The sequence below is a fragment of the Lissotriton helveticus genome, chromosome 4_1 (genome assembly GCF_964261635.1).
Source record: "Lissotriton helveticus chromosome 4_1, aLisHel1.1, whole genome shotgun sequence".
Taxonomy (NCBI): Eukaryota; Metazoa; Chordata; class Amphibia; order Caudata; family Salamandridae; genus Lissotriton; species Lissotriton helveticus.
This window is the reverse complement of record NC_136063.1, coordinates 1,329,703,364-1,329,715,453: the sequence shown is the minus strand read 5'-3', so window position 1 is coordinate 1,329,715,453 and position 12,090 is coordinate 1,329,703,364.

Here is a 12,090-nt window from a genome sequence, read left to right as displayed (position 1 = left end):
CAGTACTCTGTAATGCTATTTGACTATTAGCTACAATGATGTTAGGCTCTAGCGGGAGGCTTGTAGTGGGAGTGGGTTAAGTGGTTCTAGTGATAACCTCCGCTCCGTGAGCTGGATCTCATGTATTAACACTGACTCGGCCCTGGAAAGGAATGCGTCCAGAGTCCCCACAACACCCACCCCATTTCCCCCTTTTCGTGAAGACTTACTCATGGCCCAAGTTAACGCTTTTCTTGGTTATACACAGCTCAATTACCCACAGTGAGTCACTACATAGCACAGCTATGGCCAAAACAATTTGTCCAGCAATTCACCGAACAGTTATCTCTCTGCTAATACTAGCAGGTGGATGTTAACAATGTTCCCCTTAAAGTCCGAAGGCAATATTAATGTTTCGCTTACTTCAGGTCTTCAGGTCTTGATGACAAAGTTTGGGGGGTGGCCCAGCCCAGCCTCTGCCAGCCGCTGACGGGAGCCCTGGACGGGCTGTAAGCGCCTCCTGGTGCGAAGCGCGGCATCAACAGCCGCGGAGGAGTCTGGGTAATGTATTCTCCCCAGGCGTTGGTCCAGCAATGGCGGTCCCCCACGCACAGCCCTGCAGACCCTCTCCTTTGCGGCGGCAGTAGCGATGGGCACAACAGGTATGTGGCAGGTAGATTTACAAAAGCGGACTCCCGTGCTGCGGGAGCCCTGGACGGGCTATAAGTGCCTCCTGGCGCGAAGCGTGGCGTCAACAGCCACGGGGGAGCCTGGGTAATGTAGTCTCCCCAGGCATTGGTCCAGCAATGGCGGTCCCTCGCACGCAGCCCACAGACCCTCTCCTTTGCAGCTGCAGTAGCGATGGGCACAACAGGTATGTGGTAGATTTACAAGAGAGGACTCCTGGTGTACCAGAAACCCCACCTCAGTACCCAGAACCCCAAACCACTAGCTATAGTGCCTCATTCGTTCTCCGTACTACAGAGAAGCCACCAATGATTAGACATTCCAGAACATGTTACTCCGTCCCTCTCAGGAATTGCAGGAAGAACACACTCTCGTTCAAACACTCATACTTGCCCAAAACGTGAATAAACAGAGACACAGTATAGTTTAAAATGTTTATTTTAACTAACGTGCTCTACAATGCAGTATACCAGCCAACACAAGCAGTGTAATGCATAAGAACAATATAATCAGCATGATTACAACTCTATAAAGCACAAACGGGGAAATTATTTGATGCTCACATCACGTGACTCGGGCACGCAGGAGGCTAAATTCCTATTGGTCCTCAACCGGCTTGAACTTTATGCAGAGCGCGAACACGGAAACGTTGTTTGGAGGACCCCACAGCGTCTCGCTACCGGCGTAGATTGTACACGCTTTAAAGTAAGTGCGCTAGATCTGAGCCATATATTACCATTTTATTTAAATCTCAAAACAGGAATGAGCGCATTCTGAACGGAAATATTTCCGCCAAGCGCAGATTTGAATACATTGTTTGTACAGCACGTATAAGCTATTATTCTAGACCTTCGATCATTGAAATATGGATAGTGGTGTAGCCAGTAAACGTTAGCACGTAAAGCTTCACAGACACTGTGTATAATTTAGGGAATGACATACGGTTGTTGGAATCAGGCACAGTTGAACATTTAGATCATTATAGATCTGTAAGCACCATAAGTAAATCAGTCATTCTTAACATTCGGCTAGCAATCAGCATTTTTACTTCGAAGAAACAGATATGAGCGCTATGATGAATATCGGTATTGCCCTGCATATGATGTATCTGTCACAATTGCACTCATGTTTTGAAGAATGAATACTGAATTTTTCTTACTCCTTGTTATGTATAACTCTATGATGTAGATATTTAGGGAATTGCTTAAAATGTTCACCCTATGTTATATTATGGTTTATTGCCAAAGCCTAATCATGGTTTTTTGTATCTTTCCTTTAGACCCGTGAGAAAGGGTCACTTTTCTGGACCCGAAATGCATTGGGTATTATAAAAAGCGTTACATAGTATGGATCATGAATGAATATGGATTGTGGTCCCTACCGAATTTTTGGATTATATAATAAATGAAATAACAAGTGAAATTTCAAAAAGTTGTGGAATCGATTATTTCAAGTCAAAGTAAGAGAAGGAACATTAAGTTTCATGTAAAAGTGCACACACCCAAGGACTGGTTCTGGACCTATACAGTACTAATTAAGAGGGCCTAGGCAGACACAATGCAACGGATGTTGTAGCACACCAAAAATTTGAAGATTCACTTGTTCACATTTTTTTGTTCTAAATTGATTATTTTCGAGTGCACCGAGATAAAAAACTTTCATAAGACTCTAGTGATGCCACCTACCAAACACAGCACCCACCTGACTCCAGCCCAAACTAACTGTGACCTCATGATACAATAGCAAATCAGGATTATCTGCCCCCCTCAAGAAAATCTACAAGCCAGACCCATTCCTTTTTAGCCTTGACCAGCCCCGCATATTTCTTTTAAGAATTCTTGTGCCTTGATCTCAGAAGTAAAAGCCAGAGTCTTTCCTTTGCAGATGACTTTGAGACGGGCCGAATTCATCAGAAATAGTTTGCATCCGAGACCCTGAAATGGGGCACATAACTGGCATAATTGGCACCTTCTTTAAAAAATGTATGACCATTAAATGATCTCCTTACCTTGAGTCTAGCCTTTTCCGCTATTGCTTGTCGCAGGAGAAAGTTTACCAAGAACACCAGGATCGCTCTTGGTTTTTCCAGTTGCTGTGATTGCGGAATTTAATTAAGCATCAGTGGAAATCTATGCACTTGTTGCACCTCTGATTCCCAGTTTCACTGTACAAGTTTGGGGAAAGCCCCTTTTACCATGCCCACCATAAAAGCCCTGATATCATTTTCCTCTATGTTTTCTTCAACACCCAGAAATCTTAAGTTATTTCTTTGCTGCCGAATTTTGAAGTCTTCCAACTTCTACATCATATCTGCAATTTGAGATTCTTGTGTCTTGTGTGGTTTCTCCAAAGCGTCCACCCCAACCTCCAACACCTCATTCCGTTTTCCATCTGGGTGATCCTTTTAGTCATTTCAGAACAAGACTTATTCACTTTTCACATCGCCCCTCGTGATATTTTTGTGGCTAAGTGGGATCTTTTATTCTCTGTGTGGGCCTCCACTTGTATTTATTTTAGTGTGGAATATATAAGTTCCATACTGGGTGCATCTATATTTCCTGGCCAAGCTTCAGTACCACTTTGCAATATGCTTATTGCCCCTAGGATAGCATCCTCCAGAATCTCTTGTGCTGCAGAGTAATCCAACTGCAGTTGCCTGGTAACGCTGGTGTCCGAGTCCTGGCCACCCTCACTACCCCTTATCTTAACTTTATATTTTTTTTATGGGTTGAGGATACGCTTCTGTTTGGCAGGTCTGGCACTACTACTGTCCCCTGATGTACATACAGCAAACTCCTCGTCCATCAAATTTTCACTTATTCCAGATAAATCTGAGTAATCTGTAAGTGAATAGAATTTATCACCCTCTTGGGGGAAACTACATTTAGCCTCTGCTGATTGGACACATTTCCTAGTGATCAAGGCGTATCCAAATGATCTTTTATCGAAGTTCTGTTACCACTCAACACCTGGGCATCCCCCCACCATCCCCCCTCTACTGCCCTTTGGAGCATCTGAATCTGCCCCTCCATCAACTTTCTCAATAACACATGCATCTGGGTTGCCTTTCTCTGAAGCAATGTCATTCAAATAAGGTAAATCAACTGTACTCACAGTTCTTACAGGGGTCATTCAACGGTTTCTCCTTTTCCTTGCGGGGTATTGCCATGGGTTTCTTTGACATTTTCAAAGATTGCCCTTGTGCTTTTCCAGAGAAGATCAGTGGAATCACCTGTCCTTTCTCCTTCCTCTTCGGCACATCCATCTTGCCTCTTGGGTCTGATTCCTGCTCTGGGGCCAGCCCTTGATCACTCATACCTGTGCTACGACTCCTCTACCTGAGCCGTTGTCTCGCCCAGCTTCTGTACAGCAGTTCTTTTCAGAGGGTGAATTGCAGAGACAGTGCATTCCCTTGATGATCTGCTAGGTTTCTTGGGAATTCTTCACAGCAAGCACTCTCCCAGCTGGCGGCCCAGGAAACCGAGCTTTTCACCAACCACTCGAAGCAACAATGAGAGGCTGTCTCTGCATGACTCTCCGTAGTAAGCAAACGGCATCTTGCCCTCCATCAGCTTCCTCAGTTTCTTTCTCTCAATTGAGATCTAGCTTTTCCTATGGGTATTTTCGTGGTTATCCATCTCAGTTTGCTTTGTACCCATCCCAGATTATCTTTATAGATGTAGTGCCCATTCTAAAGTAAAAGAATTGTTTTGAGTTTTGACTTTTCTCCTAAATTATAGTGTGCTCAAGTAACAATTTATGATCCATACTCCATCTCTATCACACCTTTCAATTAGGGATTTATAGATAAACTTTCACTGCAGCATAATCTGAGACATGAATTGAGGACTGTGAAATATTTACTTCAGATTTCATCACAGTCCTTTAAAGAACTAATGAGGTCTAGTCTAGACGAATGGTTGTATTTTATGAATGATAATTGTAGCCTCTTTGCTTCCCCCTGTACTCTCTCAAGGCATGCACTACCCAAAGTTCCGCATCAAGTTCAAAACATATCTTCTCACAGCAAGTGTATTGTTTACCTTATATGTTGTGGGCCTGCCCAATCTGTTATCCACAAATTGTTAAAGTCGCCTACAATAACTATAAGGTCCTAATACTTTACAATTGTGTTACTAAGCAGTTCACATAATACCCAGCACAGACCAACAACTTGTTTTAGTCTAGAATAAATTCCATCTTCCAGATTTATAATTTTAACCTGCATTATTTCTACGTCAGTATTTGTCCTAATGCTAGTGTTACTCATTTTGTCACACTAGTACTTTAACAGAGGGCAATGATGAAGTCCAGTAGCCGAGATGTAATTTAAGAAGGTTTATTTAGTCTTAGTTGTAGCTTGGTAAGTACATGTAGAGCAGCCCCACCAGGAGCATCCTGCATGCTGCTCAGTCCATACTCCAACTGTCACACCTCACCTCACAGGCACCCAAACATTCCATTCATTATCACCACACCAACATTCCACACAGCACATTCACACTGGTTGAGCAGCTAGGGTGGAAGCAATAGGAGAGAAGGATGTGTACAGTTCAAAGTAACAATGTAGCATAAGATGTAATGTAAACGGTCAGCATAACTCAATAGCGTAAAATGCGAATATGCAGCAATATATGTGTGGCAAAACGTGAACAAATGTAGCGTAACGTGAGAAAATACTAGGCATCACGCATACTAATAGGTTGACACTCTGGACTATGCACACCAGAAATGAATTTCCTTAAAAAGCCAAAATACACCGTTTGTGAGTTCCTGTACTTCCAATCAAACATCAATTGGTAAAGTACCCCAAAAGACACTGGTAAGTAAAATCACCCAAACCACATGAAACGCCACTGATCCACACAAAGGTAAATTCATCATAAAAGCCACATTGAAAATAATTCTTAGACAGATACAATTCATAAAGCATGTCAACATAGAAATAGGCATGATACATGTGATAACTTCAATAAAATGACATATAATGTAAAGTTGCGCACTAAGAAAACATATGGTGAAAATATAGCAGCACACATACACAGGCAGTAAAAACATCATGACAAAAAAAAATACTATAACTGCAAACAATACCAGGTAAGGCACTCCAAGACTCAGTGAGCGATATTTCACTTGAAATGGTACAGTACAATAACTGGTACAGTCTTACCCGCATCCACAGATAGAGATTTAATTCAGAGGTGAAACGAAACCAGCAGGGTTGTAGGTCCAAACCAAAGATGGAAGAATGTTTCCACTGTAAACGTTTAGAAAACCAAAAGTAGACAGTTTGAAGACCTATGACCAAACCCAGTAAACTGTGAGCCAGCTCTATGACCAACATGGCACACCTTAATGGCAGTGCACATAACTTTTTTTTTTAAGCAGAGAACACTGCGAGAATCAGAAATGCCATTTTACATAGTTACGAGATTCCTGTCTGCCTGTGCCTCCTCCTCACGAGTGCACATACTTTTTGAGGCATGGGTGGTGCTGAAAGGCTGCAGGGCAATCTGTGTTTATTTTCCTTTAAAGTTGTGCTTTCTGTCGAAGGTAGATTCTTTTGTAGCATGCAAGGTCGGAGTCTTTGTTGTTTCAGTGCATATCTTTAGATTTTAAGTGTACTTTTAAAAGTCAGCTTCTGTATTTTCTTTAAATGTTTTCAGTCTTTCAATCTTCTTGTAAATGTGATAATCAGTAATTCCAGAAGTAAAATATGGGTCTGTCGCCAGATCGTCGCCGAAATGTAATAATGAAGTCCAGTATCCGAGATGTAATTTAAGAAGTTTTATTTAGTCTTAGTTGTAGCTTGGTAAGTACATGTAGAGCAGATCCACCATGAGATGCCTGCCTCCTGCTCATCCCATACTCCAACTGTCACATCTCACCTCACAGGCACAAAAGCATAACATTCCCCATCACCACACCAACATTCCACACAGCACATTCTCACTGGCTGAGCAGCTAGGGAGAAAGCAAGAGGAGAGAAGGATAAATACATATACAGGATACTACACAAAGGCAGTCAACATACCTCTCAGGTAGATGTTTTATCCCGGCAGACACTTCAAGTAATTGAGCACAAAACTGAAGTTTCGATTATGAGTAACAGTTCTTTAAACATTGATGCATGAAAATCAACTCAAACATGCTTATTTGAGTGGAATTTCTGCCCAAGAGGTCCCTTGAATACTTTTTTTTAACACATTGGCTTTTTTACAGGAGGTAAGAGCCACAGAGACTGAAGGCTACTGTATCTACAGTAGCAACTTCCTGTTCTTGTCCTGAACACTCTGCTTGGTTCAGCACTTGGCTATTTTGGATTTGGATAAGGGATAATATTCGCACACTTTTTTGATGATGGAGGCCTGAGGATATAAAAATAATATTGTCTATTTCCATGTGTTTTTTGTGACTCTGCAGAGGTTTGTTGAACATTTTACTGAGTTGTTATGTTGGTGTTTGGGCCTGGTTTTCCCTGCAGCAGGCCTTGAGTGTGTTTTGTAGTGTATTGTTGTTCTGGCTGCTGCTGTACTTAAAAAATGTATAATTTTAAGGGCTTATTGATGACCTTCTATCCATACCATTTGGTGGCTAGAGTCGGGTAGCATCTGGGATCCAGGCACAAGTACCAAGACATTGATTTTCATTTTGTTCTCAGCTTCCCTACTCAAATACGTTTGCCCAGCTTTTTTGTGAGTTTGTGTACATGTGAGATGGTTGATTATTGTGTTATTGTGTTTTTTTCTGTTTTTTTGCAGGGGTAATGGATTGTTGCCTTGGGCTGTTTGACGCTGGGCCTTTTTAAAGCTTATGGTCATCATTAGGATGTCAGTCGGACTGCCACTGACAGGCTGTCGGAGGGACCGACCAATGTTTTTAACTGTCTCAAGGAACGTGTCGGTCCATCAGATGTTTCATATTCACTACAATGGGGGAGGTGCCTGCAGAGGCACCACCATAGGGATGAAAATGTCCCTGCCCCTTTCCGACAGCCTTTCAATGCTGGTCTGAACGTCATGAAAAGGGTGTTGAAAGGGACTTTGGGGGTCCCTAGAAGGGCCCCGTCCCCTGTGGGCCTCTGCTATGAGGCCTGGGGAGCACCTGCAGTGCCTCCTAAAACAGCCATGTTCCATTACAATGGATGCCGATTTTTCGTTCGAGCAACTCTTTGACGAAATTCAGACGTCTTTGATTATTCTGGCAACCCAAAATGGTTGCTGTCTTTGAAAGAGAAAAAAACTGTGTATTCTGACTGGCCTGGTAATAACAATCATCGTGTACGACACAAATGGTTGATACTCGTCTAATTTATTTGGACTGCAAAAGTCTCATTGCATACATTTTGAAGGGTCAACTATTTTTATTAACAGTCCTGAAGATGGTCTAGTGGACAAAAGCCTTAATTAGACTGAAACGTCGACAATCACACCTCTTTCTTTTTATTATTGTTTAATTACTTCAGAAAAGGTGTTCACAACAGTTACTAGGAAGAACATTGATTAAACATCCGTTATCATTGTGTAATGTAATGATTTTGTACCCTCCCCAAAAATATTTTTTGCTAGCATATAAAATTATTTTGAATATAGACACCCATGTCTCCATTATAGTTTATGTCTGTACAAGATTGATACATGTGGAAATAATTGTTAGATGTTTTTGCGATACAAACATTTTGGGACAGGCAAATTAGGATAGCCGGGCAAGATTAAGTACACTAAATGATTCAAATGTTTCGTATAATAAATCCCTTGTAGGCGCTTTTACCTGCCAATATCATTTGCCCAAGCCGTCAAGGGTAGATTGGGTTGCCCATTGTTGTTGATAATGTTCTATTACATGCACCACTTGATACCTGACACACAGGGCAGAGATGTTTAAAAACATCATTTCTCCCTGACGGCTTGGACTGTGGCCCTTTTTTGGGCCGCAGCACAATCTGTAATGGAAAAAACAATGGTGGTCGCATGATAATTTGGCGGGTGGGTGGTCTAGTGCCCTGGAGTCCCCTTAGACTGTATCCAGGAATGCTTGTTTTGAAAAGGATCCTTCACAGGGCTTACCTTACATCCTTGTGTCTAAATCATAAGTTTCCAGGAGCCAATTTCACTTGTCCTAGATATTTCACCCAGGTTGCTGACTGCCAGCACATGCTATGGTCATGCACTAGAATAGCAAGTTTTTGGCATGCATTACATGTGTCATTGAGCACAGTCACAGAACTCACCACATTGAATTCATGGGAGGCTACTGCCTTAGGTATTCTCCAAAGGCAAAAAATCACAGGGTTCGGATGAAATTCGCCTATCAAAATGATCATCACTGTCTAATTCAATAGAAAGGTCTAGGTCAGTGCTTAATTTGAGTAGGTACTTTCAGGTACTCAGCACCGGCACTTCTTTCACAGGGCCGGGGCTAAAATTTCTGACCCTGCAGGCTGTGGTCTCAATGTTAATTGTTCAAGTTCAAAATAAAAAGAATAACACACATTGCATGGTGACTGGCTCGAAAATGTTCATAGACAGGCCAGCATACGCCTGTCCAGGCAGGCATGATTGTGTATCACAACAATAGCGATTATGTCATCACGCCGATCACAAATGTAAGAAGTCATCGATAAACTATAAACTATGGCTTGCGTTCTATTCCCTGAGTCAGCTGCATCCTGCCACTGCCGAGCCTAAGCTTCCCATTGGATAATTGTAGCAGGGGGCTGGCTCATGATGGAGTTGAGGCAAGAAAGCTGAGAGAGCGCATTTGGAACTTGGGAGTGAGGGCTCTTGAGGAAGAATAAACGAAAGTAAGTGTGGACTTTCCACTTGCTGCATAGCCAGAGTAGCATATCCTGCAGCCCTGCATTGCTGCTATCCTCAACGTGCTCGATGCGACTGTGGACTAACACAACTTTTGGGTGCCATGGCGTCACCTGTAGAATCTGTGCGCTGCACCGCAGCATGGTAATGCTGAGCGTGCGTGAGTCCAGTAGGCACCATAGCCATACTTACCGGCATTGGCAGCATTATGGGTGAGGACAATGCCTGTGCTGTAGCAGGAGGGGTCACAGCAAGCTGAGCAGTGGATGCCAATGCCGTCGCCAACCCTGGACCTACTAATTACAGGCAGCACTAGCAGTGACATCACCTGATGTGCTCGAGCAGCTGTCTGTTTCGCAATAACCCAGTCATACCGCACTGATTAACATATGCAAAAAAAGCATTTTCATTTGGTGTACATTTTGTTTTTGCACTTGGTATATGTAAGAAAGTAAAACACGCCATCTTCCACTTCTTAAGGAATGACAATAGGAAACCGCAGAGTTCAAAATAGCAGGTACAATTACAGGCTGATGACAGGGGTCACAGGCAGCAGCAGTGTTATAGATGAGAGAGAGAGCAGGAGTAAAGAGGAGAAAGAAACAACAGGAGAGGAGAGAGATAAGACGAAGCTAAGTAGAAGAAAAGGAGAGCAAATCAGATACAAAGAGAAAGGAGCCATGAGGTGAAGAAGAGAGAATTAAGAAGAGAGAAGATAGAATGAAAGGATGTAGAGGACAGAACAGAGGAAAAGAAGCAGACAAATGATAAAACGGAGACACAGCTAATCACTGCTAGAAGAGTAATAGCAAAGAGCCAAGATCGAGGGGAGAGAGAGAGTAGAGCATGGATAAAAGTGAAGAGAAAAAAGGGAAGAGCTAGAATGAATAGAGGGCAAATCAGAAATATAGGGAATAAGGTAACACACCAGGTGTGACAAAGATGATAGAAAACAATTAGAGAGGTGAGAGGATGGACTATTAGAGCAAAGACTTAGGGGACAGACAACAGATCAAAGTTAGAAGATAGAGACTGAGTCAGTGAGAGTGTTGAAAGTGGGGCTCACTGGAGGAAGAAGTGAGCTGTGCCTCCTTGGCAACATTTTCAGCACCTGCACTTCTTTTTTTAGAAATCAAGTGCATGACAATTGCAGAAAGACAATTGTGATAATGGGTATTTAAAAGTTGAAACCTAAAGCACTATCCAGTGTCTTAAGCAAAGTTGCAGAAATGCACTTTAATCAACCATCACCCACACAAAAAGACACAAACACACAGCTGTATGTCAGAATAACAATTTAACAAAAATCATTGGACGTAGATATTGTGGCCTAATTATCATTTACAAATATATCACTGCATTTTCTGTTGTTAACATCAAAAGGGCAATATTTCTGTAAATTATTTTTTGGGCACAATGTGTTTTTTCAGCCAATACTTAGGCTAGTAGATTATGACTACTTCCGCTTAATGGAAACATTTTTAGGAGAAAATGGAGAACAAGCACAAGACGAGGTCGGAAAGGCTGAGAACAAAGTAAGTGGCTGTCCACCAGGACCACTTGGACCTCACCCCCAACCCAAGCATGGCAATCAATCACATCTATCCCAGGCCCTTAAAACCTTTCAACACAGCAGAAGTGACAATGAGCAAAACTGATAATAATAATTTAGGAAAACAACTGTGGCCTAGAGCAGACTAGTATACCAAAACATGAACATTAAAAGATCACAGTACAGTATTAATCAATCTTGCCCAACAACAAGGACAAGAAGGAAACATATCCCAAGACCTCCATCCTAAAATGACCCATCACCCTTACATTCTTGCCACATATTCCCCACATGGGCCCGCCCTGACTCGCCTGGCTCAAGCTCCAGACCTTCCAGTAACAAAACAACACGATCAAATACATTCAAATTGAGGGAAATTGAGTGTTGTTGCCTGGCCTCCATCAAACATCAGCTCATCAAAATGAAACCTAGGTGATTTTCCACAAAAGATCCATAAGTGGATGATATAGACAAAGGATAAGTGATGCAATCTTTCCTGTGTCCAAATCCAAAATGCCTATGGTGTCAACAAAGAACAGGGAGAAGTCATCAGTAGTATAGGAGGAGGAATTTATACAAAAAATAAATGCTCGAATGGTGGTTTCAATAAAAATAATCCGTTTTAAATTAATAATCGGTGCCAGTGAAATAACAGTGGTGCATTTATCCATCATTCCAGCTGCTTGAGATCTAAAGAGTGCAGGCACTGTTCCCACAATATTTTTTCTTTCCAAACGTCTGATTGCATGGCTCCGTGTAACTTCGCAATTTTGGGACTTTGGTGTCACAAGGACATTGCGGGATGACCAATTTTACACATTAGACCTGCAGAAAAACAATTCTGTATCAAATTAGAAAAGAACATCTTTAAGATATTATTCCAACGAGTCCAACTGCAGCTGTAAACGCCCATTACCCACTATCACAGTTGTCTTGTACATCAACACAGGACATTACACTCTGATACTGGCCACTTCATCACAACATTACTCACGAGTTTGTCAATTTCATGTAGAATGTGACAATAAGTTACCCCAAGCAGCGTGTCTTTCCGCT